Here is a 26,357-nt window from a genome sequence, read left to right as displayed (position 1 = left end):
GCAAATATATATTTGCCAATAATCTTTCTGTTTCCTTTGCTACATTCTCATGTCATCTCCTATGTGTCCAAGAAAGTAAAGAACTATGTAGAAGATTTTTTTTTTTTTTTTAAAAGACAGCAGGCCCAAAATGGAGTCATCTGTGCTAAGGCCATGTCAAGAAATTGAGGCTTATTACCTAACCTAATCACATTTAGCCTCTCCCAGGAATGTCTTCTCACTCAGTTTGGAATTTCCTGGCCAACATTAGCAAGGAAATCTGCTTGATAGCCCCCCATCATCCCCTTAAAGGAAGGTGACCTTGCCTGAAACAGTTCACTCTTTGCTAGAATAACCTCCTTGACTTGCCTCCTTTTGCCTATATAAGTCTACCATTTTGTGCAGCAAATTGGAGCTCCATCCTGTTTGCTAGATGGGATGCTTCCTGATGCATGAATCATTAAATAAAGCCAATTACATCTTTACATCTACTCAGTTGATTTTTTTTTTTTTTTTGTAAGGTAAGACACCTCTTAGTTTCTGGATTAATTTGCTTCATATTTTTGGAAAAATGGCATGTAATGGTTCAAAGTTGTGTCCTGCCAGAAGTTCCCTTTTGCAGTCATTTTGGGATTCAAGTTCATTCTATTTCTATAGGTCTATTCTTCCATTATCCCTTAGTGCTTTGGAGTGATTTGAATTGGAAGGAAGGAAGGAAGGAAGGAAGGAAGGAAGGAAGGAAGGAAGGAAGGAAGGAGGGAGGAAGGGAGGAAGGGAGGAAGGGAGGAAGGGAGGAAGGGAGGAAGGGAGGAAGGAAGAGCATAGAGGATGCACCACTGCTAGTTAAAATAAGCTAACTAAGGAGTGATATAGATTGTTTTGCTCCCATATTGTAATGTGACATAGAATGGGAGAATAGATTGGAGATTAAGTATGTGCCCAAGGAGTCTCTGGAGAAGAAGCGTTGCTTGTTATGAGTATCAAATGATCATGAAGTGGCCTGAGGTGGCCAAGAGCAACAGTCAATTTTTGGATTCACAGTATCTGCCTTCTCAATCTTGAAGGCTCCACTCATTTAAAAAAATATATGTATTTTTTAAAGTAAATAAACAAACAAATAAATGAGAGGATAGCATAATATGAATTTTATCAGTGTTGTGGTCATAGAAATAATCTTCTTTTCTAATTTAAGCATGAATTTGGAGGGATTAGAGTTCTTGTGATTTTATAACAAAACTGAGCAGCACAGAATATCAAGTCTAGGTCCCATAATAGATCTGACTAATATCTTCAGTATTTGCAAAACTGACTAAAAAAGTGATATTTTCATACACATGAAAACTATATAGTACATAATTTCTTATATTATTTTTAAGGTATTTTTTACCAAATTAGATTTTTAGCTTGGATTAAAATAAAACTGGCTTTGGTAAACCATTCTGTTTTTATGTTTTTCATAGGTTGTTCTTAAAAATTGTCTTACATAGTCACTTTCTGTTGATCTTCCCTTAAAGACAATTAAGGTAGTAGAATTGAGACCTTTTCAGGATTCCAAGAGCCTTGAGTGAGATCAGTATTGAGGAAGGAGTTGGTTCCCAGTTTTGTAGTGTTGAATTGAGGGAAATCAGAAAGGCAACATCGAAGGCTGAAAATCCAAAAACAAAAAGATAATTTGAAAACAGTATCTGTCCAAATGAGCCAGGCCAAAGGGAAAAGCCCAAGTATGATAAGCTTCCATCTCCAAGATGAAAGAATCTGATTTAGAAGAGAAATTAGCTAAATTTCATGAAATACTGGAATATAAAGTGAGATATGATTCTATAAGTAAATTGAGGTCTCCCCTATGAGAGAAATGATGCAATTGTGAGTCATAGGCCAGCTTGGGGAATTATTGAATTATATGTAGAAAATATTTCTGAAGCTTATGACAACTACTATTTGACTAAAAAGCAAAATTTATCAATAAGTGTTTCCTCTTAACTGAGTAAAGAAAACCACAGCATTACTTCTAAAATTAGTTCAAGATAGAAGTCAAGATGACAGATTGCTCCTATGATAATCCACAAAATTTGGATATTAACTTAAAATTTTGATAAACACAAATTTTTAACAACTTAAGTAGTGTCCCATTTCACTAGGGAAAATTCAAGAACTTATGAAGTTGAGGAAATGGCTAAACTATTCCAACAAAATGGAATAAATAACTGAGAAACAATGTTTACAATAAATTAATTCTTCAGTAAATTGGAGTATGATTGTAACTAATAAATTATCCTTTTTTCATTAGATTTTTATTACCATCAAATACCCTGATAATAAAATTTTATTTATTCATGCTTTTCCTATTTCATTAATGAAAATGTTAACTATTAAAGAGAAAATATGAGATAAAATAAAATAGGAATAAAAAAATCAAGACTAGAGGAAAGTGAACCACATTTATGTTCCTGACAAAGGCTATCTTGATACATTTTCACTGAGGCTTAAAATTCTCTCAACTGAGCAGCAAGTCTTTAGGGACTAATAATCTCTTCCCTATTTCAAAGTATTTGTAATAGGAGACATAACTATTCTCTAGGGAGAGGAAGAAGCTTTTCTCAAAACTATGCTTTAAAATAAATATATCCTTGGTTAAATGATGTTTACTATAAAGTGTGCAGTGTCCTCAAAACTTGTATAGTAAAATAAGAAACTATAAGAAAGAACCAGAATTTATCAAAATATTATTGTGGGGGCTATAGGATGTTAAGGTGGGTGGAAGGTGTATGACAAATTGAAGAAGGACTACCTTTCCTAGGTTTTTCATTAATGAATGGCTTCATGAAATTAAATCATTATTATAATTGTCTAAATAACAATAGCAATAAAATTGTGTGAATTGCTATTACTAAATATAAACATTATAAATTACTACGTTTTACAATCCTGTTTTACCACTTTTTAAGGGTTATGGGCCATAATCTCTACCTAGACTTGATAGGGCTTTAGATTCAAATATGCCAAGTAATTTTGCTCTGTTCTAGGTGTACAAATTGTTTTATTTGGTTCAAAGTAGATCAAGAAAGAATTCAACTTAATAAATGTTAATGAGTAACTATTGCAAAAAAAAAATCACTTAAAGTATTTGACCTTCTTATGATGAGTCAAAATAATGTCATATTCAAATATCCATGTAGTCTATTATGTAAGTACAAAGCATACAAAATTCTAAAGGTCTCAGGAGTCTATGGAAGTAAATCTACCTTACTGATTTCCAGTATTCAAGGACTAACATTAGGCAAAACATTTAAAATTCTTAAGTGATATTATGCATGTTTATTTGTAACTCTGATTTCCTTTTTCTGTCAGTGAAATAGCTTTGTAAGTACATCATAATTTACAAAGCCAATGGACTCTTTTTCAATATATCTTAAACCCATGGTAGTATTTTAAATGTTCAACAGTATTGTTATTCCAACACATTTTTCTTTATATTTGTCTTAAATGACAATTCTATCTCCTAAGTATCTTTATTTCACTTAGATTACTTTTTGTATATCATTGCTTGCCTTTTTTTTTTCTGCCTGTCCCCAATACAGATACATTCCAAATTTCTGTTCTGGGTCTTTTTCCTTCCATCTCCACAGTTAATTCTATCTTTTCTATATATACAGAGCTCTTACTATAAAGTATAAAAACCATTTCATTGCCTGCAAGTTCCTCAAAGACCTGCAACCCTGCCTTCCACTCTGGTCTCCCTGCTACCATAGTCCTATCTGCCTTCTCTTTGAAAGTATCAAGATCATTCCTATTATAGAAGCTCTGAATTAGTTTCCTCTGCCTGGTCTTCTTACCCCAAGAACTTACCAGAACCACAGTGCTTTTATTGTCAAAGTTCTTTAATAATTGAATGTGTGATATGATGAGTCCCTATCATTACTCTTCTTTTCCAAAGGATCTGGGTTAATGCCAATGTTTATTTAACATATGGGCTATAGAATCACCTTTCTACTTCCAAACGATAACAATAAGAACAAGTTATATCAATTATTTTTATTAGGTTCACATAAATGTTATAAAATAATATATTAATCTAGGAAGAAATGCAGTCTTTACAAAGTTAACAAGTCTTTCCATTGGTTCAGGTTGTCTGGAATGTGTGTGTCTTCCTCAATGGCATTTTAACTTTTTCTCTATGTAGATTGCATGTATTTCTAAAGGTAGTTTCTAGGTTATTTATATTTTCTTGCTGCTGCTGATTGTAATTTTTGCTATATAGTATAATTTTATTACTGTATAAAAAATACTTCTTGTTTACAGGAAATTTTTTAAATATTTAGCTTCTCCCTAAAATAACACCCTTACCAATGGTAAGAATTGGTCTAACTTATTTTGGTATTCTCTTCCATGGTGTTATTTTGCTTCCTATAATACTTCAATGCCTCAGCTTCTTTAATTCTCACAAACTCTCTGAGATAGGCAATAGTACTATCCATTATTCATAGATGAAATGAGGAAACAAGAGTAGAGAAAGAATGCACACATTTTCAAGGCTACATAGCTAGCACATAGAGTACACAGGGTTCTAACTTGGTCAGTCAGACCCCAGAAACAACTCTGCAGCTCTAGGTAGTATTTTATATGTATTTCTGTTTTTTCAAGTAGCTGCCTCCCATATACTGTGAAGGTGATGAGTTGCCTTAAGTATATGGGCAGAGCATTTCAATGAGTTGTTTCTTTTATGGTCTGTCTAGTACAAAATCAGCAATGAGCATTTAGAGTAGGAGAAATCCACAATCAAAATATGAAGGACTTTCCTTAAAATCATGTCCCCTATTCTAGTAGCTTAAGTTCTTTTCAGAAAATAAATTTAATCTCCTTTGAGGTAATGAAAAATAATATTTTAACCTGGGGGTAAATTGCGGGGAGTCCTTGGAGATGGGGTAGAATGAATTAAGGAAGAAAGTATGAAGCCAAGTGCAAAGGTTCTGTGTACAGAGTTACAACTACTTCCACCTCTACTTGTGTTTTTATCATTTCTTGTTCAAACTTCATCAAATGAATGGATTTTGAACTGGACACCTTTGAAAAGGTTACATGTAGTGTATCTTTTCTTATTGATATTGAACTATGTTGTATACTTTTTCATTGTTTTGCCTGTTCATGGTTAAAATCTACTTTTTCATATTCTTATATTCAAGATTCTATATCAGATATTTTAATCCTATTTACATGATGAGAAATTTTTTTCTATAGTTACACTTTCATTGTGGCTCGGCTGCTTCATTTACATGAATATTTGAAATAACTTTGTGTTTGTGATTGATTTTTCTCCTTTTATTTTTCCTCCATCAGATATTAATATTTCCACACTGTATTTGATTTGTTGTTGGTTATATTGTTTAGCTCTTTCCATTCACATGTTACCTGATACCTTTAATCATTTTCAGTCATTTAGATGTGTGAGTCCTGTTAATTATATTCTTTTGCTTTGGCTTTATGAGTTTGAGATCATTCTTCTGCAAATCAAAGAGCTTAACCTTTACACTTACAGTAATATGCAGATTTAATTTTAGTCGTAATTTTTTCCTTCTGTTATTCTCTTGTAAAAAATTTCCTTGTTTTTCTTATGTTAATATAAGAAAATGTTAATATAATAAGAATATGTTAATATAAGAAATAATAAGAATATGTTAATATAAGAAATAATAAGAATATGTTAATATAAGAAAAACACTAATGGGGTGTTTTTGCACTTGTCATTTGTAATATGAAGCATTCTATTTTTTTTTAATTTATATGGATTTGGACATAATAAAAAAAACTAATAATGCTTAGTTTGTTTAACAAAAGTCATATGAATAAAATACATTTAAGATCAATATTTCTCTAAAGTATCAAGACAGGGTTGTCTTCTCTTAATGAAAATATGATATTTAAGACACCTAATTACTGTTTATTTCTTTTTTGGTCATTAAAGTTAGAATTCTTTTTTTCCTGTGGTTACATTATTAGTAGTAAATGAATTTACATTTCCTGTTATTAATTACATTTTATTTTAAACTTTTGAGTAGATGGAATACTTACTTTGTTAGTTTCAGTGCTCACTTTGCATTCTCGTATGGTTTTCCAGCCCTCCAGTTCATGCTTGGCTGTAATATGTAGTATATGATAGTAAGCTAAATGAAATACATAATACATAAATATCAGCATATATATCTAAGTAACCTTTCCTACTACATGTCCTACTTTAAATGGTCTACAGCCACCTCAATCACGGCAAATCCTTAATGGAATTCCAGGACTAATCCACAAATCTGCTTCCTTTTTTATTCACTCTGTCTCTGTTAATAGTGCTCAGTATGCCTGCTGGCCCCAACTTGATAACTCTGAGCTCCATTCTCACTATTCCTGTAGATTGGCCATAAATTCTATTGATTCTATCTGTAAAATATCTCTGAATTCTATCCTTTTGTATACCCACTCTCAGTTCTTTGTACAAAGACTTCATTTTCTCACTCCTTAACTATTTGTTAGTTACCTGATACTCCCAATCACTGTCTTCTGATTTTCCTTCCTCAGATGTTTCAAGTATTGGCAGAAGCTCTTTATGATATACAGGTGGATTATATAAAATCCTCTGCATTTCTTCAGTTATTCTCTGTCACTTCCATGAAGAAAATCCAGTCCTGTAGAATGGCATAGATGTTCTTTGTGGCCAAATATGTGCTTACTTTTATTTACAGTCTCAGGGGTTGCCGTCCCTGCATAGCTCCTGCCTGCAACATGCATTCTCTGTTCTAGCCACATTCCATAGTGCCGTTCCACACTTTTATGCTTTTCTATATATTTTTACTTAGGATGGTGGAATCTGAATTGCCCTTAAAGACTGAAGACCCTGGATTTAATTCCCAATTCTTTAACATATAACATAATAACATCTATCTTTCAGTCTTATTATTGTTGTAGATGAAAGTGCAGTTAAATATCACCAAGTGCATTTATTAACTCATAATAGTGTCTTTTGATCTGAATTCATCTCCTCCCTTTTTTACATGATAAACATTGCCTATTAAGTAAAGAAATGCCTTTCTTTACCTCCTACCCCTTTGGCACAGTCATTCCATACCGCGTGCTTCCATATCCCTTGGGCATATCATATAGCATCTATTTCTCAGAATTATGATTATGTGATTAAGCATTTGTCTCTCTCCCTAGGTTGTGACTTCTCCAAATAAAATTTTGGTTTTCCACTTGCTTCCTTTCTTTATCATATAGTTTAATACTTGGCAATAGAAAAAGGGCACTCAACAAATTTTTTTTCCTGGAAAAAATCACATGTGAAGAAAATAAGTATATATTTTTATGTTTGTTACCTAATCTTCAAATTATTGGCTAATTGAGATCACTGTTAGTAGTGTTTACTTACATATGTAAGTGGTGTTTTCTTGCTGACATTTGATAAATCATTTATTAACAATTAATTTAGAAATACAGAAACAGTATTGAATAATTATTTTGGCCTTATTCACCTCTCAAAAGTTAATTACCTAATTTGCATGACCTTTGTGTGTTTTTGTATTTGATTTCATAGTCAATTCAACGAACTCCTGGTGAGTGGCTACTATGTGTAGGTAATGTGGTTATTTAATTAAAATTAATTTTTAGCTTACATTAACTCTGTCTTCAATATGATGGCAGCAAAAAAGGAAGTCCTTGGATCATGTTATGCACAGGTTCAGTCCAAAAAATGTTTAGTAGACACCCACGATCTGGCTGTAAATATGCCAAGTGATGGACATAAAATAGTTGAATGTAACTTTATTTTTGCTGTGGTAGAAATTACAGTGTTTTATGAAGGCTGTTTTTTTCACTTATTTAAGTATTATTTAAAATATTCAATTGTAGTACATGCCATGTTGTTTATGTCATATAATTTTTAATGTTAAACTAAAATTCATTTGAAATTACTTTATAATATACAGAAGCAGTTCATAAATTATTTCAAAAGAATAGGAAAATAAGAATAATAACTAGAGTTTATTTAGCACTTACCATGTGCTAACTACTTTGCTCTGCAGTTTGGCATATCATCACATTTAAGTCTTAAAACAACCCTTATGAGATAGATGCTACTGCTAGCCACTCTCCTCATTCTCATGGCGAGAATACTTGGGCTTAAGTAAGTTTGGTAACTTGTCCAGTATTTTAAAGAAGTATTGGGAGAATACGGATTCAAACACATTCTGTGTGACCACAGAGCCTGAATAGCTATTTTCACCACATTGAGCACCCTCAATAAAAACATCTTGCATTAATTATTTGTTACAGAATAATGCTGGCAACAACCATAAAACCTTAGTGGCAAACAACAGTCAACATTTATTTTTGCTTACCAATCTGTGGATCAGCTGACTGGTTCTGTTGATCTGAATTGATCTCCTCAGGGCTTCCTCGGGCAGCTGCAGTTAGCTGCCAGTCAGCTGCCAGTGTCACATTCACATGTCTCAGGCCTCAGCTGTAACTGGCCTAGATCAGCTTTATCTGTGAGTGGCACTCACGAAGGAATGCGCACAAGCATATCCTAGTGGGGAAAGCAGAAAACAAAGAAGGCGAGTGGACACATACAATGCTTCTTGTGGCCTAGGCTTGGAACTGGCACACCATCACTTCCACCATATCACATGGGCAAAAGCAAGTGTCAAGTCCAGCTGAGATGCTAAGGGTAGTGAAGTGAACTCTGCCACCTTCTAGGAAGAACTTCTAAGTCACATTGTGTGGGGCCTGAGCACAGAGAAGGGTGAAGAATTGAAGTTATTTATGTAATCAGCTACCACAGTCCACCCCCTGACCTGGATATTCCCATCCCTTCCATCTGCAAAGTACATTCACCCCCTCAAAACCACCTAAATCTCATTGAGTCACATTGTCACACTCAGAGTCCATATAGATCTCATGATCTACATTAGGGCTAGAGGTTCATGCTTGAATGCAGTTTCTATTAATCTGAGGAAATGCCAACTAAAGAGACAAGTTATCTTCCCCTCCAAACAGCCAGTGTATAATGATGACACACAAATAGATAAACTCTATGGACCCTCCCATTTGAAAAGAGGAGGAATGGGAGACACATAGGAGTCTTTAGTCATTCTATAATCTAGGTTTTGACAGACTTGCTGTTCTGAGTTGGTTAATATTGCTTGACCAGACCCTGGTTCTGCAACTTGGGAAAGTCTATCCAGTCATTCTGTCCTTGACTTTGCTCTGTGGGAAGGTCTTCCTTTTCTATTCTTCTGTCCAGCCACTTTTAAAGAGAACATAGACTATACGGCCTTTGAGCTACGTCCACCTTCTCAGCCTGATGTGTGTAATTTAAAGGTGTGATCCCAGTTAACTTTTTGAGTTTTGAACAATCTCAGTCCCTTTTATACCAAGCTGCTAGAACTTGCCAACTGCAATATTTTGTACCACAGAATCCATCAAGAGCATTCTTACTAAGATAGGTCTTTCTACACAGCTTAGTCAATGTGTAAGCAGAAATGCAATGGACACTGGCAGGCCTGCTGTGAATCAAAAATCCTAAAGATTCCTAGAATCCTTTTTATCTTTTTGAAAATGTTCCTTAGGAAATATGTTAATTCTTTCAGAGGCCTGTCAAAGGGTGTCACAGTCAAACACTTGATTTAATCTTTACCCTGTAGTCATTGTATACTTGGACAATTTTTTTTTTATTGATGTATAGTTGATTTACAATGTTGTGTTAGTTCTGAGTGTACAACAAAGTGATTAAATTACACATATACATATATATTATTTTTCAGTTTCTTTTCCATTATAGGTTATTACAAGATATTTAATGTTGTTCCTTGTGCTATACAGTAGGTCCTTGCTGTTTATCTATTTTATATATAGTAGTATGTATTTGTTAATCTCAAACTTCTAATTAACTCTCCCCCTCACCCCTTTCCCCTTTGGTAACTATATGTGTTTTCTATGTCTGTGAGTCTGTTTCTGGTTTATAAATAAGTTTATTTGTGTCATTTTTTTTTTAGATTCCATGTATAAGTGATAATAAATGATATTTGTCTTTTCCTGTCCAACTTACTTCACTTAATATGATAACATTTAAGTCCATCCATGTTGCTGCAAATGGCATTATTGAATTCCTTTTTATGGGTGAGTGTGTGTGTGTGTGTATGTGTGTATAGAAGTTGATATATATCTATATCTATATCTATATCTATATCTATATATCTATATCTATATCTCATCTTCTTTATCCAGAAAGATAAGTGGACATTTAGATTGTGAATATATTCCCAGAAGTGGGATTGCTAGATCGTAAGGTAACTCTATTTTTAGTTTTTTAAGGAATCTCCATACTCTTCTCCATAGTGGTTGCAGCAATTTACATTCCTATCAAGAGTGTAGTAGGGTTCCTTTTTCTCTACACCCTCTCCAGCATTTATTATTTATAGACTTTTTAATGGTGGCCATTCTCATTGGTGTGAGGTGATACCTCTGTAGTTTTTTTTATTCCTCTAATAATTAGCCATGTTGAGCAACATTTCATATGCCTGTTGGCCATCTGGATGTCTTCTTTGGAGAAATGTCTGTTTAGGTCTTCTGCCCATTTTTTATTGTTTTTTTTTTAAGCTATATGAGCTGTTTGTATATTTTGAAAATTAATCCCTTGTCAGCCTCATCATTTGCAAATATTTTCTCCCATTCCATAGGTTGTACTTTGACAATATCTTTGTGGCTTAAGAACCTGAATATGTTAATTCATATTCTTTTCTAACCTAGCAGATTCTGACCCTTTTAAAATTTACTCTAAATTCAGCTTATCAGCATTGGACTCGGTATTTTTTTGGCGCATCTCTTTCTTGTAGTAGTAACTCATGCACAATATGTAAGAACTACTGACGCTTTCATCATTCTGCCTGGAACTCTCATAACTGAAGGTCTAATTAAACAATTACCTCTTTTGTTGCCTCTGAATTATAAATTGTGTTAACATAGATCTTTCCTACTCTTAGCTTACTAGGAAATGGCTGCTATGTCTTCTTTTAGTATTGTTATGGTCTTATCTTTTGCATTAAAATATTTAATCAGTTTGACATGTTTTTTAGTGAATGATATGCTATATATCTTCCTATTTATTTCTTTTCAGATGACTCCAGTGGTCAGAACACTATTTCTTGAATAGTCCATTTTTTCTCCCTTATTTGAGATCACAACAATTAACAGCTCATACCTATTCAGTCTGTTTCTGGACTTTTTCTTGTATTCTATTTGTCTTTCTATGCATACCCTATAATAAACTGCTTTAATGTTGACACTTAATGATATGCATAATATTAGTTGGTTTATGTATAGTATTTTATTTAATTAATTCTGCCACCTGATAGGACAGTGTTTTTTCATTTGACAGATGACAAAACCATGGGCCTACTTACCAGATTCATTTGGCAAAGGGCAGCACTGCCATTATCTAACCCCTGGGCTGTCTGACTGTAAGACTGTGTCATCTTCACCGCCACCGTCGCTGTTATTACTGCTATTATTATTGTTACCTGCACTGTCTCTAGTTGGCTATAACACATGATGAATGAAATTACTGTTTAGTGTCTAGCAGGGCTAGTGTCCATTCTGAATTAGAATTTTCTTCTTTATACTTGTTTGCTATTTTTCCATGTGAATTTTTAAAACTGGTATTATAAAAATGAATTCACTTGCATAAAATTGAAGTTATTATAATATCCTAGAACATGATATAATTTTTATTTGTAAGAGCATCATTTGTTTCCTTCAGTAGCTTCTTAAGTTTTTCTTTGTGTGAATTTTATATATTTCCTATTTAATATAATTCATAGGTATATTTGATTTTTGTGCTGTTGTAAGTAGGTTCCCTTACATAGTTAGAAATTCTGAATTATAATTGACTATTTAAGGACCACTGGTTATTTCTATTTATACATTTGATTGCTTGAAATATTATTGATTTATCTTATTGTTTGGGATCAATTTCAGTTGATTCTCTTACATTTTACAGACATGCTGTGTTTATCGCTTATAAACACATAATTTTATTTCCTTATTTTTTCCTACTTTTCATACTTCATGCAATTTACTTACCTTTTAAAATTGCTTTGATTAGAACTCAAGTACAAAGCTTAACTTATTAAGAGGGAAGTTGAGGTTGTGATAGGTCTGTTTTACCATCTTAAGAAAATGTTAATTATTCCTTATTTTCTTGAATTTTTATTTTCAAAAACTGACTTCAGTTTGGTCAAATACTTCTTATTACCTATGGAAAAAGTCTCTGATATTTTTCTAGGAGTATTGATTTGATAAATTATATCAATCAATTTAACAATATTGAAACATCACTGAATTCCTAGAATAAACACTATTAGGCCATGTTGCATTTATTTCTTTAAGTAGGTTGCTAAAATCTGCTTATTTGTGATTTTTAGGTCAATATTCATAAGTGATATTTTTGTAATTTTATTTTATTTGTTGTAAAATTATTGTCATATATTAGTATTAGTGTATACTCAATTTATAATTTGAATTTGGAAGCTCTCTTCTTTTTATGTACTCTGGATATATTTTCATAACATTTAGTTATTTGCCTTTTAGAGATTACTAAAATTATCCTGTAAGCTCTCTGATCCCCTGAGGTTTGATTCAGCTTTTTTCATTTAGTTTTTATGGTATTTAATTGTTTTAAGGTAATATTCTCTATAGGTTTCATTAATTGTATAGGCTTTATTTTCTTCCTGGGTCAGTTTTGGGAAATTTATTTTCCTAGAATTTATCTGTCCTACACCGGTTTTCAAGCTTATTTGCATATTTTAAAGCAAATCTGTTTTGTTTGATTCTTATAATTTCCTGTTTCTGTGACCGTTTCCCTATTATTTCATATTTTATATGTTCCCACTTTTTTTTTCTTGATTAGGTGAGTTAGGAGTTTTTCTGGCTGTTTGATGTTTGTCAAAAAGCAGTCTTTGACATTGATATATTAATTAAAATATTCAGAGTTTCAACTTATTGCTGTATGTTTAGAATGCTTCTGTGTATGTCTGTAATTTCTGCTTTACTAATATTGCTGCTGTGTTATACTTTACAAAGATATGCATAACTGCTTATCTTCTGTGTAGATTGCAGGCTTTAGCATCCTGAAGAACTCTTTTATCTCATATAGTAGACATCAACCTGAATCCTACCTTGTTTGATATTAAGGTTACAATCCTACTTTCTTTTTGCTTGCACTTACATAATGCCCATTTTTCAGATTTATGAATCACCTTTTATATACTCTATAAAGTATAGGTTTGTGTTTGCTGAGATCCAAAGTCAAGCTATTTTTTATAGATGGGTTAACTCTATTAACCTTCATTGATATTATTACATTATTGTTATGAAGTTTTGTCCTAATTTTGTCATTTTCCTGTTAACATGTTTTAATCTCTCCTATACAATCTGTTTTCATTGTTCCTGTGTGTAATTCTGATATTTGAGTATTTGCATTTTTATTCTACTGATAAAATTTTCTAATTAAAATTTTATATATGTTTTTACTTCAAACACATTCTATTAGTTTCTTATTATTAACAAATGAAAAATCAGCAAGTCTTCACCATCCTTTTCCATCTTCTCCATTTTCACTTGATAGTATTATCATTATTACTGTGCTTTTGTATAGCTTCTTGTAGAAATGGATATTCTGCATGTGTATTTGGCCTTGCCTTCCATACTTCTCTGAAAAAAAATGTTTAATACAGTTCCTGCTCACTCTTACTCACTGCAGTTACCTAATTTTGCATTATTATATGTAGCACAATTGCTAAAAAAGGAAGTAGAATTTTTTTCTTTCTGGGGCAGCCCCTCCCCTTCAGAAAGGATACTTTTGCTGTTTTTTTCTGGTATCTCAGGCTCTGTACTGCCTACCTCTCTGTATTTAGTGAATTAAATTTGTTTGCTTCTCTCATTCAAAATAGAGTATGCCTGTGTGATTTCAGAATGAGGAATGGAAAATGATTCTTGCCAGAACTCTCCAATAACTCTTGACAGCAAACAGGGCAAGTTCTTTTATCTTATTATTACTTTATTCTTTTATCTTATTATTATCTTGCTATGAAGGATCTGATAAAAATATATGGCTGGCCAGGGTTGCACAGCTACCACACTGGAGAGCTAGAACTGGAACCAGTGCTTTTTCTCTGTATCCAAAGAAGTTGTCCTGAAAGGTGTCTTAAGTAAACAAGATTACCTTTCAGCTGTGCGCAGACAAGCTTATGCTCTTTGATTATTCATAACAAAGTAAGTATTTGTAACAACAATTACCAACAGTATGATGCCTAGCCATGTTTGAGCTCTAACTCTCTAATACTGACTAAGTTTTTCTTGATGAGTTAAACTAAAATTTGTGTACATCTCTAGTTTTTTCCCTTTTTTTCATTAGTTTAGGGAAAACCAAAGCTTTGTTTAGTTACATTGCACATATAGTCAATCTCTTAAACAAGATTTATAATAATGTGTTAATAGTACACCACAGTGTACATAGAATGTGAAATTCTCCCCATTTTGAGCAACTATGATTATCTTCTGGGGTTTGCTGTAAAAGATGGTACAAGAGAGGAAAGAGGTGTGCTAAAAACTGTGGTGTAGTTGGTGCTTAGGTATAGTGGTGCTTTGGGGTGGTGGGTATACTGATAACTTTCTTATGGGTTAGCAAAACAGATCTCATGTGGAAGACACTTAGAGAATGCAGAATTCAGGCAGGCAGGACATCTATAAGAGAAACCAGTTTCCCTGCTTCGAGGAGCTCATATCTTCACCTTCACAGCTGATAAGTGATAATCTGTTTAGAGGAACAACTCCAAAGCCAAACAGGCCAGGGATGGGGATGTTCTATGCTTATGTGCCATATGTCTTTTCATGCGTTTTTGTTTTGACATAACAGAAAAAATTTTAAAATATAAACAGTTTTAACTTTCTCAAAAGTTTTTCTCTTGGAATGAAATCACACATACGGCAGAATTTTTTTTTTTTTTAAGACTTTGGAATAGAGCCATTAACATTTGACTTTGAATCACTGAACAGACTGCATTAAGGCACCTGAGAATGTACACAATAAATTTTTAGGATGATATTAACAAGGGATTGAATTTTAAGTGGCATTATACATTTAAAGAATCAAAGAAATGGTGCTCCTTTGTCCACAGGCTGATTAATAACTTTGGGGTTCATATTTTCACATAACTTATTTAATTTGTGTCTAAAATTCATATATTGTCCATTATCCTAAGTTGCAGATCACTGACTTAAAATTAGAATGTGACATTTTAAATAACGTCCCAAAAATGTTGTAGTAAGTAAACTAATATGTCTTTATTAGTCCTTGAGAATCAATTTCAAAAGCTTTTAGATTCTGATGAAAATTATGCAAATTCCAGCATACTATCATCCTTATAGTTTATGTTAATTTGACATTAATGTTAGCTGCCTATCTCACTAACAATAATCCATCTGAACTAGCAGGCTGGAATACCAATTACCGAAATGAGTGGAGCTCATCCTTGAAGTTTCTTTTCTCTGTTGCAAGTAGACATATGTCAGCACATAGGGAATAGCACAGATGTATCAAAGTCTTTCAAGTAACCAGGCATCTTTGTGTAATGGAGCAGGCTGTGGTTGACATACTAAATCTTAAAAAGAAAGAGAAGTCACTTTGTATTGAGAACAAAAAGAGCTGAAAAAGAAAAATTGATGTGAAGATACTCATATATTTAGAGTCATTATTAAAGAATATTGACCAAGTAGGATCTCTATTTTGCAGTGGATTAATATGCATTTTATTGAACTTGTTTGTAAAGGGTTCAGAATCCTACTGAGTTTTTAAGTGAGGGTTTTTTTCCTCCTGCTTGATTCTGGCAGCTGAGCATGAATTACCTCACTTTGGATTATAATGAAAATAAAAGTATTTAAAAAGGAAAATGACTTTTGCCGTTCAAAACACGTTGTTATTTGTTTTCTAAGGAAGAGTCAGCTGGACTCTGAATTTTTATGCATGTCTTTTCTTATAATGATACTATTATTTTTTATGTTAGACAAGCTGAATGTCTTGGAAACTCCTTGAATAAGTCCCCCAATTTTTCTTCCTCCATGTATTTGGGAAATACTTATACAAATGATGCAAAGAATATGTGCTTAATATCAAATCTGTTTGTAATCATTATGTTACGTATTTTATGACAGTTAAGAGGTCACATAAATGTTATTCATTTGATATATTTACACATTGCATTGAATCATTAGCTAAGTTTTAAATTTAAGATAAGGTTTAGTTCTTTTTGTTCCTTCCACAGTGCCTGAGGCAATAAAAATTCAAGTATTTTCTATACTAATGTGCCTCAATTATATAAGTGGGCAGGGAACAATTAAATACCCATCTCCCCAAAGTGCAGTAACATGTAGACAACTATTCTTACAGCTGTATATAAGGAGCAGATGATTACAAAAGAGAGAAGAAAGAGTATAATGGCAATTTAGAGGATACATTTCAAGTATCTGGACTGGAAAATTGATCTTGCTATAATGAAAGGTAAAAAGAAGCTACCAGTTAGGAAAAGATCTACCTGAGGTGGTAAAAAGTCTCCTGAGATAAGGAGTATTCTTGCCACCACACACATTTTTCTCCCCATTGATTGAATTTTATAAAGATGCACAGTGATTGTACAAGAATGTGTTTTAATTTTAAACATATTATGAAATATTTTGAATACAGACAATAGAATCATAGAGTGAACATGCATGTACATTCCATCTAGCTAAACCACTGCTTACATTTGCCAAATTGCTTGAGGTATTTTTTGTGAAGTATTTTAACATAAGGTCCTACATCATGATAGTTTATTCCTAAGTATATCAGTATGCATCACTAGAAGTAAGGACATTTTCTTATATAAAACAATGCCATTTGCACACTAGCAAAATTAATAATGATTCTCTATGTTATCTAATAGTCCACCCATATTCAAATTTCAGAATGGAGATCTTAGTGCCATTGCATTTTGACGTGTACCATGGAAAGTTGTGTTCAACCATCTTTCTCTACTTATGAAGAGAGCAAGTCTGTGTTTCTGACAGATGGCCTTGATTGTGCTTTCTTAAAGAGCTAACTTGCTGTATCATATACTTGAATGTTACTAAGAGAGTAGAGCTTAAATGTTCTTACCACAAAAAAGAAATAGTACTTACGTGACATGATAGAGATGTCAGCTAGCTAAGGTGGTAATCATATTGCTATATACCTACATCTAGATATGGTGTGTGTGTGTTGGTGTGTGTGTGTACATATGAGTGTGTGTTATATTAACAGTACACCTTAAGCTTACACAGTATTGTATGTCAATTGTATATCAGTAAGGCTGGAGGGAAAAAGAGCTGACTAGTCAGGGAGGGTTGAAAGGCCTTAAGATGAATCCAGTGATGGTATGAATGTACCCGTTCCCTCAGTAAGAGATGCCAGAAAATAGGCTGTAGCCTCTACTGCCCAGTTCTGGGGCTTCCAACAGCCCCTGGTAATCCATGTTGACATTCATTTCCTCTATAAATTTACAAAGTGGCAGAAAATTTTCTCTTTCTGAAGATAAAGCCAAGCTTCCTCTCCATGAGATATTGAGAGATGAAGGACTTGTGACAATGCACTCTTAACCACACTTCTGCCTGTAAGTTTCCCTAATATATCTGCTTTGAATATGCATCTTCTATCTTTTGGCATTTACATGACTCTTGCCCAAAAGTTAAATACCAATATGAGTAGAGATGGGAGGAAGAATATAGAGGATAACACACCAACTGTTATTGAAGGTATTTCTAGGGATGTATGCCAGTAATGCAGAAATGGAAATGTTACTGCTATTCCTCCAGATAGGATTAAAGATTAAACAGAGATTCATGGATTTTTTTCCATTTTAAAATTAATTCCAAATGATGATACAAGAAAAGCAGACTTTACAAATGCTGAGATAATTTCCATATGTACTAGGTACAATCAAATTGGTACTGAGGTATTATATAACAAAAATAATTGCAAAAGGGATGGATAGGAATTAATGTGTAATTGGTTGTCATGGTTCCCTTGAGAAACAAAGAATGTTCTAAGCAAAGTATTTGCCTTTATTCTTCATGAGTAAATGTAAATTTCTTAAAGAGAAGTTCAGATACAACTTGAATAAACACATTATCCTTTGTTCTTTGTACAAGCTAATGTCCTCCTCCAAGATCCTGACAGGGATGCATGGGGGAGGGAAAGTATGTGAACTTCAATCTTCTGTGTAGCATTAGTTAAATAGCATCCTTTTCTGGGGAAGAAAGAAGAAAATATTGGAAACTATCCCAAGATTTGTTGGTTGTCCTATTTGAGTTAAGACCACGCTTGCCCCTTCCTATCTGAGGTGCAATGAGATATGCTTAAGAGGAGCATTACAGTATATCTGGATTGTTCAGATATAATTAGTCCTAGAATCACAATGAAACATTTTCTTATATTGCTCCAATTCTTGCCATCTGGTTATTTAGCACTCACCACCCCTCTCTACCACAAGCACTTTCATTTTTTCATCTCTTAGGAAGGTTACACTGAATGTTTGGGTCCCTCCCAAATTCACATGTTGAAGCCCAGCTCCCCAGTATGATGGTATCACAAGGTGGAGCCTTTGAGAAGTAACTAGGATTAGATGAGGTCATGAGGATGGCTCTCATAAATGGAATTATTGCCCTTACAAGAGCAGTGAGAGAGCTTGCTTCCCCTCTCTGCTCTTGCTCTCCACTGTGTCCTCATATATAATGAGAAATTGGCACTCTCAACCCTAAACAGCATCTTCACCCTCATATCAGGCTTCCAGACTCCAGAGCTATAAGCAGTAAGTTTCTGCTCTTTATAAGCCAGTATATGCGACTTTTTATAGCAGCCCAAAATGGCTAAGCCAGTCTCTACTATTTATCTTTCCCCACAGGGAACTGACAACCATGGTATGCTCCTCCCTGGGGGGTTATCCACATCCAATAGTTGGTTGATATGGGGTTTAAAAGTGCAGCCCCCTGTCTCATGTAAGACAACTCTGTAAGACCATCTGAGTTTCAAGGCTTCCTATGGGATTGACTTGCCCTGGCACTGCATCACAGATCAGTTTTTATTTCTGCCCAACCCTTCCTCTCATCATTAATGTTGTTGTTGCTTGTGAGGGCACTTCCCAATACCTTCCTCTACCCAAATACCCTTTTCAGAATTTGTTTCCTGTGAATATAGACTGAAATATCTCACATTAGGTAGAGAGCTAAATGGAGATTATGACACTTTTTCAACTTAATTCATTTGGTGTCAAGTCTAAAATAGAGGTAATAGAAACTCACACACACACATACCTATGCACATGTGCACACACATGCATAAACACATATATGCTTTTTCTAAACTCTGAGAGTAAGTAGTGTTTCTAAGTATGGTGAGTGTTTCATAGAAAGCTCAATACCCTCTGTACCATTTCACGCTTTCCTCCTATTGGAAATAGAACCCCTATATGTTAGCATCGCACATGGCCACACAAATATGGTTTACATTTCCCTGCCTCCCATGCAGCTGGATAAAGTCATATGGGTAATTTGTCAAAAAAGGAATATGAACAGAAGTGATGTATGTTGCTAACATGCCACATGCTTGACAGGAAATTACTTATTCTTCATTTACTTTCCCTGCCCTTTCTATTACCTGGAAATAGTGATGGATGGGACACACTCAGAAGTTATATAGAGAGGACACGCATACCACTCTGCCAACCTGGACCACTCATATCAAGCTGGTTACTTGAGAGAATAATACATTTTCATCATATTAAAGCCATTGTATTTTGGTGGCTCTTTTGGCAGCAAGTTTCCCTGAACTTTTTGCAGTGGTATAGATTTTTTTTTTTTTGAGAAAAAGCTTATGCCCTTTATGCTTTGATAGGTCTTAATGAATGGAATTCTGCCAAGTATGTACTTTGCATGGATATAATTCCTATATTGAACTAGTGTCTGAAAATAAGACCCTAGAATTTACCAAGTCAATATTTTCCAGTTATCCAGAAAAATTTCAGTGTTTCTCTGTAAATCAAACATGTAAAAGAAACAAGGGATTTACTAACATACATGTGCTGACACACACAATTAGACAGATCTACAGGATGATGCCACCTTCTGGTTATGCTAACGTGAATGTATATTAAAATATAGTAAAGGAAAATAGGGTAAATTTCCGGGGATCCTTAAATAAATGTGAACATTTAATCATATATCCAGCCTAGGAAAGTGCAGTGATTCTGGGATTTAGATGGTAGGAATTTACTTTCTTCATATCTACATGGTATTAAATACAATACAAATGTTTCTGGTTCCTGTTTGTTTCAAGTGATCTAGTGGGAATTCTGTAGTAAATAAAATATTAGGTTAGTTTTTTCTAGTGTGATATTACTTTTATCTGATTTGAAGTTTCTCATATTATGAGAAATCTATGTCAGTTAGCTCAAATGAGTCAGGGGAGAAGGTGAATAGGGGACAGCAAAGACAACCTTCATGGCTGGACAAATCCTAGCTAACAGAAATGGGCATGATCCTAAATGATCATCTAATTCACTTAATACTGATGATTTTCCACTTTTTTCTTCTTTTTCCTCTTGTTAAAAAATAGGACCTTAAGAAAAATGTGAGGGAAAGCATTTTATTCCATTCTTGCCTCTATTGCTGAGAAGAATTAGCTTCTACAGGCCAGGCTTTGTTTCAGATTGAAATCATTTGATGGCTGATTAAGATTTAAGCATAGAGATTTTAAACCAATTGCTGAAATTTACATAACTGAAAGTGCCAAAGATAAATTTTAAAACAAGATCTTCCAGACACCGGCACCTTACCTTTCATTTGTTACCACAACATACTGCCTTATAAATATTTGTTGTTTGGATAATTGATTAATTATGACCAGTATTAATATTATGTCATGTCAAAATTGAATTAGAGAAAGTACTCCACACTCTTCTCTGCGAAAATTCCAATTATGCTCTTTATTTTTTTTTATTGAATTACAATTAACATAAAATACTACATTATTTTTAGGTGTATAACACAGTGAGTTGATATTTATATATACTATAAAATAATCATCATGATAAGCCTAGTTATCATCTGTCACCTTACGAAGTAATTACAGTATTATTGGCTACATTCCTTATGCTGTACATTACATCCCCATGACTTATTTATTTTATAACTGAAAGTCTGTGCCTTTTAATCTCTTTCACCCACTTCCTCCAGCCCCCTATTCCTCTCAGGTCTGGCAACCACTAGTTTATTCTCTGTAAATCCATTTCTGTTTTGTATTATTTCTTCATTTGTTTTGTGTTTTAGATACCACGGATAAGTGAAGTCACATGGTATTCGTCTTTCTCTGCCTTATTTCACTTAGCATAATATCCTCTGGACCATCCATGTTGTCACAAATGGCAAGATTTCATTCTTTTACATGGATGGCTAAGCAGATTGCCATTACACACACACATACACGTGCACGCACACACACACACACACACACACACACACACACAACTTCTTCTTTGTCCATTCATCTATTAATGGACAACTTAGGTTGCTTCCACATATTGGTTATCATAAAAAATGTTGCTGCAGTAAACATAGGGGTACATATATCTTTTAAAATCAGTGCTTTTGTTTTCTTTGAATAAATAACCAGGAGTGGAATTGATGGATCATATGATAGTTGCATTTTAAATTTTTTTGGGTACTCAGTAGTGGCTGTACCAATTTAATTCCCACCAACAGTGCAAGAAGTTTTCTTTTTCTGCGCATCCTCGCCAACACTTGTTTCTTGCCCTTTTGATAATAGGCATTCTGACAGATGTGAGGTGATGTCTCATTTTCAGTTTTGATTTGCATTTTCTGGATGGCCAGTGATGTTGAGCATCTTTTCATGTGCCTGTTGGCCAGCTGTATGCCTTCTCTGAAAAAAATGTCTCTTCAGGTCCTCTACCTATTTTTAATGTTTTTGATATTGAATTATATGAGTTATTTTCATATTTTTGGTATCATTCCCCTTATTAAATATATCATTTGTAAATATCTTCTCCGATTCAGCAGGTTACCATTTTGTTTTGTTCATGGTTTTCTTCTCTGTGGAAAATATTTTTAGTTTGATGTAAGCCCATTTGTTTATTTTTGCTTAATGTTGCCCTGGCCTAAGGAGACAGATCCAAAAAAAATTGACAAGACTTCTATCAGAGAGCATACTGCCTATGTCTTCTTCTAGGGGTTTTCTGGTTTCAGGTCTTATACTTAAGTCTTTAATTCATTTTGAGTATATTTTTGTTTACGGTGTAAGAAAGTAGTCCTTTTTAATTTTTTTTGAATGTAGCTATCCCATTTTCCCAGCACCACTTACTGAAGAGACTCTCATTTCCATTGTAAACCCTCTCTGTTTATATTTTTGGGCTCTCTATTCTGTCCCATGACCTATGTGTCTATTTTTGTGCCCATACCATACTATTTAGATTACTTTAACTTTGTAATATAGTTTCAAGTCTGGGACCATGGTACCTCCAGCTTTGTTCGTCTTTCTCAAGATTGTTTTGGCTATTTGGGGTCTTTTGTGGTTCCATACAAATTTTAGGATTATTTCTTCTAGTGCTGTGAAAAATGCCGTGGGTATTTTAGAGAAATTACATTGAATCTATAGATTGCTTTGAGACATTTTAACAATATTAATTCTTCCAATGCATAAACTTGGTTTATCTTTCTATTTATTTGTTTTCACTTCAGTTTCTTACCTCAACATCATATTTTTTCTGGACTGCAGTTCTTTCACCTACTTGGTTAAATTGACTCCTAGATATTTTATTGTTTTTGATGAAATTGCAAATGGGATTGTTTTCTTGATTTCTCTTTCTGATGATTCATTGTTATTGTATAGAAATGCAACAGATACCTGTATATTAATTTTGTATCCTGCTAACTACTGAATTCATGTATCAGTTCTAATAGTTTTGGTGGAGTCTTTGGGGTTTTCTGTATACAGTATCATGCCATTTGCAAATAGTGACAGTTTTATGTCTTTCTTTCCAATTTAGGTATGTTTTATTTCTTTGTCTTGCCTACTTGCCATGGCTAAGACTTCGAATACTATTTTATTGGTGTCAGTCAATGTCCTTATCTTATTCTTGATCTTAGAGGAAAAGCTTTCAGCTTTTCAGCTTTGGGTATCATGTCATACATGGCCTTTATTTGTTGAGCTATGTGCCTACTATACCCACTTTGTTGAAGGTTTTTATTATAAAACATGTTGAATTTTGTCAAATGCTTTTCCTGTATCTACTGAGATGATTATATGATTTTTATCCTTCATTTTGTTAGCCTTCATTTTGTTATGCATTACATCACATTGATTCATTTGTAGATGATAAACCATTCTTGTATCTCTGGCATGAATCCCACTTGATCATAGCGTATGATCCTTTTAATGTTGTTCAATTAAGTTTGCTAGTATTTTGTTGAGGACTTTTGCATCTACGTTTGTCAGTGATATTGGCATATATATATATTTTTTACTTGTCTTTGTCTGGTTTTGGTATCAGTGCAAAGCTGGCCTAATAAAATGAGTTTGAAAGTTTCTTCCTCTTCATTTCTGTGGTATAATTTGAGAAGGATCGGTGTTAGTTCTTCTTTAAATGCTTGGTAGAATTCACTTTTGAAGCCATCTGGACCTGTACTTTTGTTTGTTGAGAGTTTTTCGATTACTGATTGAATGCCATGGCTAGTAATCAGTATATTCAGATTTTCTATTTCTTCATGGATTAGTCTTGGAAGATTGTATGTTTCTAGGAATTTATCCACTTTTTTCAGGTTGTCTACTTTGTTGGTTTATAGTTCCTTATAGTATTTTCTATTGATTCTTTGTATTTCTGTGATATTAATTGTAATTTCTTTTTATATATGATTTTATTTATTTGGGCTTTCTTTTTTGCTTGATGAGTCTGGCTAACGTTTGTTGATTTGATTTATCTTTTCAAAGAACAAGCTCTCAGTTTTACTGATCTTTTCTTTCTTTTGTTTTTTCTTATGTCCATTTCGTTTATTCCCACTCAAATTTTATTTCCTTTCTCCTACTAACTTTATGCTTTCTTTTCTGATTCCTTTAAATGTTAACTTAGGTTGGTTTTGGGGTTTTGTTTTGTTTTGTTTTGTTTTTTGAGCTTTTTCTTGGTTTCGAGGTAAATCTTTATTGGTATGAACTTCCTTCTTTGAACTGCTTTTGCTGTGTATCAAAGATTTTGGAATGTTGTGTTTCCATTTTCATTTGTCTCAAGGTATTTTTGGATTTCTTGTTTGATTTTTTCAGTGACCAGTTGGTTGGTTAGTGACATATTGTTTAGCCTCCCATGTATTTTCCAGTTTGTTTTTTTTTCTAATAGTTGATTCTATTCCCATACTGTTGTGGTTAGAAAAGACGCTTGGTACGATTTCATTCTTAAATTTACTGAGACTTGTTTTGTTGTTTAACATGTGACCTATCCTGGAGACTGTTCCACATGCACTTGAAAACAGTATGTAATCTGTTGTTTTTGGATGTAATGTTCTATTTATGTCTTTTAAGTCTATCTGGTATAATGTATTGTTCAAGGCCAATATTTTCTTACTGATTTTCTGACTGGGTGACCTGTTTATTATTCATTGATGTAAGCTGGGTATTAAAGTACCCTTCTATTACTATATTGCTATTTCTCCCTTTTTAATGTGTTAATATTTGCTTTATATATGTAGGTGTGCCTATTTTGAGTACAAAATTGTTTACAAATGTTATATCCTCTTGTTGGATTAATCCTTTTTATCATCATGTAATGTTCTTATCTTCTGTTATAGCCTTTGTTTTAAAGTCTGTTTTTCCTAATATAATAATTGCTACCCTAGCCTTTTTTGTTTGTTTCTGTTTGTGTGTACATCTTTTTTCATCCTTTCACTTTTAGTCTGTGAATGCCTTTAGGTTTGATATAAATCTCTTGTTGGCAGCATATAGAAGGATCTTATTTTTTTATCCATTCAGCCACCCTTGCCTTTTGACTGGAGAATTTTGTCCCATTTACATTTAAGGTAATTATTGTTAGACATGTACTTATTGCCATATTGTTAATTGTTTTCTGGATTTTTATGTAGTTTCCCTCTGTTCCTTCTTTCTTCTTTCTTTCTCCCCTTGTGCATAAATTGTTTTCTCTACTGTTAAGTTTCAATTCTTTTCTCATTTTGTTTTGTGTATTTACAATATTATTTTTTCTTTGTGGTTATCATGAGGTTCACATGTAACATCCTGTGCATATAACAGTCTTTTTAAAGTTGATAGCAACTTAATTTTTAAGTTGAAAGCAACACATTTCAAAGCTTTATATTTTGACTCCTCTGTCCCACATTTTATATTATTGATGACACAGTTTACTCTTTTTATTTTGTGTATTCCTTAATTAATTGTTGTATTTTTAATTAATTTTACTACTTTTTCCTTTTACCTTTCATATTTTCTTTGTAAGTGAATGATTCACTATCTTTTTAAATTATTTACTTTTTTTCTGGTGAATTATTTGTAATATTTTCTCATTATTAATTAATGCCTACTTTTTAGCTGAGAGATGTACTTTTAACCTTTCTTCTAAGGCTGGTTTAGTGGTGATAAACTTTTTTTCATTTTTAGTTTTTCCTTATCTGGAAAACTATTAATCTTTCCTTCAATTCTGAATGGTAACTTTGCCAGGTCGAGCAATCCTGGTCGGAAATTTTTACTTTTAGCACTTTGAATATGTGACGCCATTCCCTTCTTGCCTATAAAGTATCTGCTGAAAAATCTGCTAATGGCCTTGTGGTGTTCCCTGAGAATATAAAAACTTGCATTTTTCTTGCTGCTTTTGAGACTCTCTCTTTACCCTTATCATTTGCCATTTTAATTAGAATGTGTATCAGTGTGTTTCTCTTTGGGTTTGTCTTATCTGGAAAGTTCTGGATTTCCTGGACCTGCACCTCTGTTTCCTTCCCCGGAGTATGGAAGTTTTCAGCCATTATTTCTTCAAATAATTTTTCTGGCCCTTTCTCTATCTCTCTTCTCCTATAATCTAAATGTTACAGCACTTGATGTTGTCACAAAGGTCCCTGAAAGTATCTTTAATTTTTAAAATTCTTTTTAAATTTATCTTCTCTGTCTGAACATTTTCCATTGCTTTGTCTTCTAACTCACTGATTCATGCTTCCATTTCATTCACTGTGCTATTGATCGCCCCTAGTATTTTTTTTTTCAGTTCAGTTAT

This window comes from Camelus ferus, chromosome 2, assembly GCF_009834535.1.
Source record: "Camelus ferus isolate YT-003-E chromosome 2, BCGSAC_Cfer_1.0, whole genome shotgun sequence".
Classification (NCBI taxonomy): domain Eukaryota; kingdom Metazoa; phylum Chordata; class Mammalia; order Artiodactyla; family Camelidae; genus Camelus; species Camelus ferus.
The sequence above is the reverse complement of the archived record's forward strand: the minus strand, read 5'-3'. Positions refer to the sequence as shown.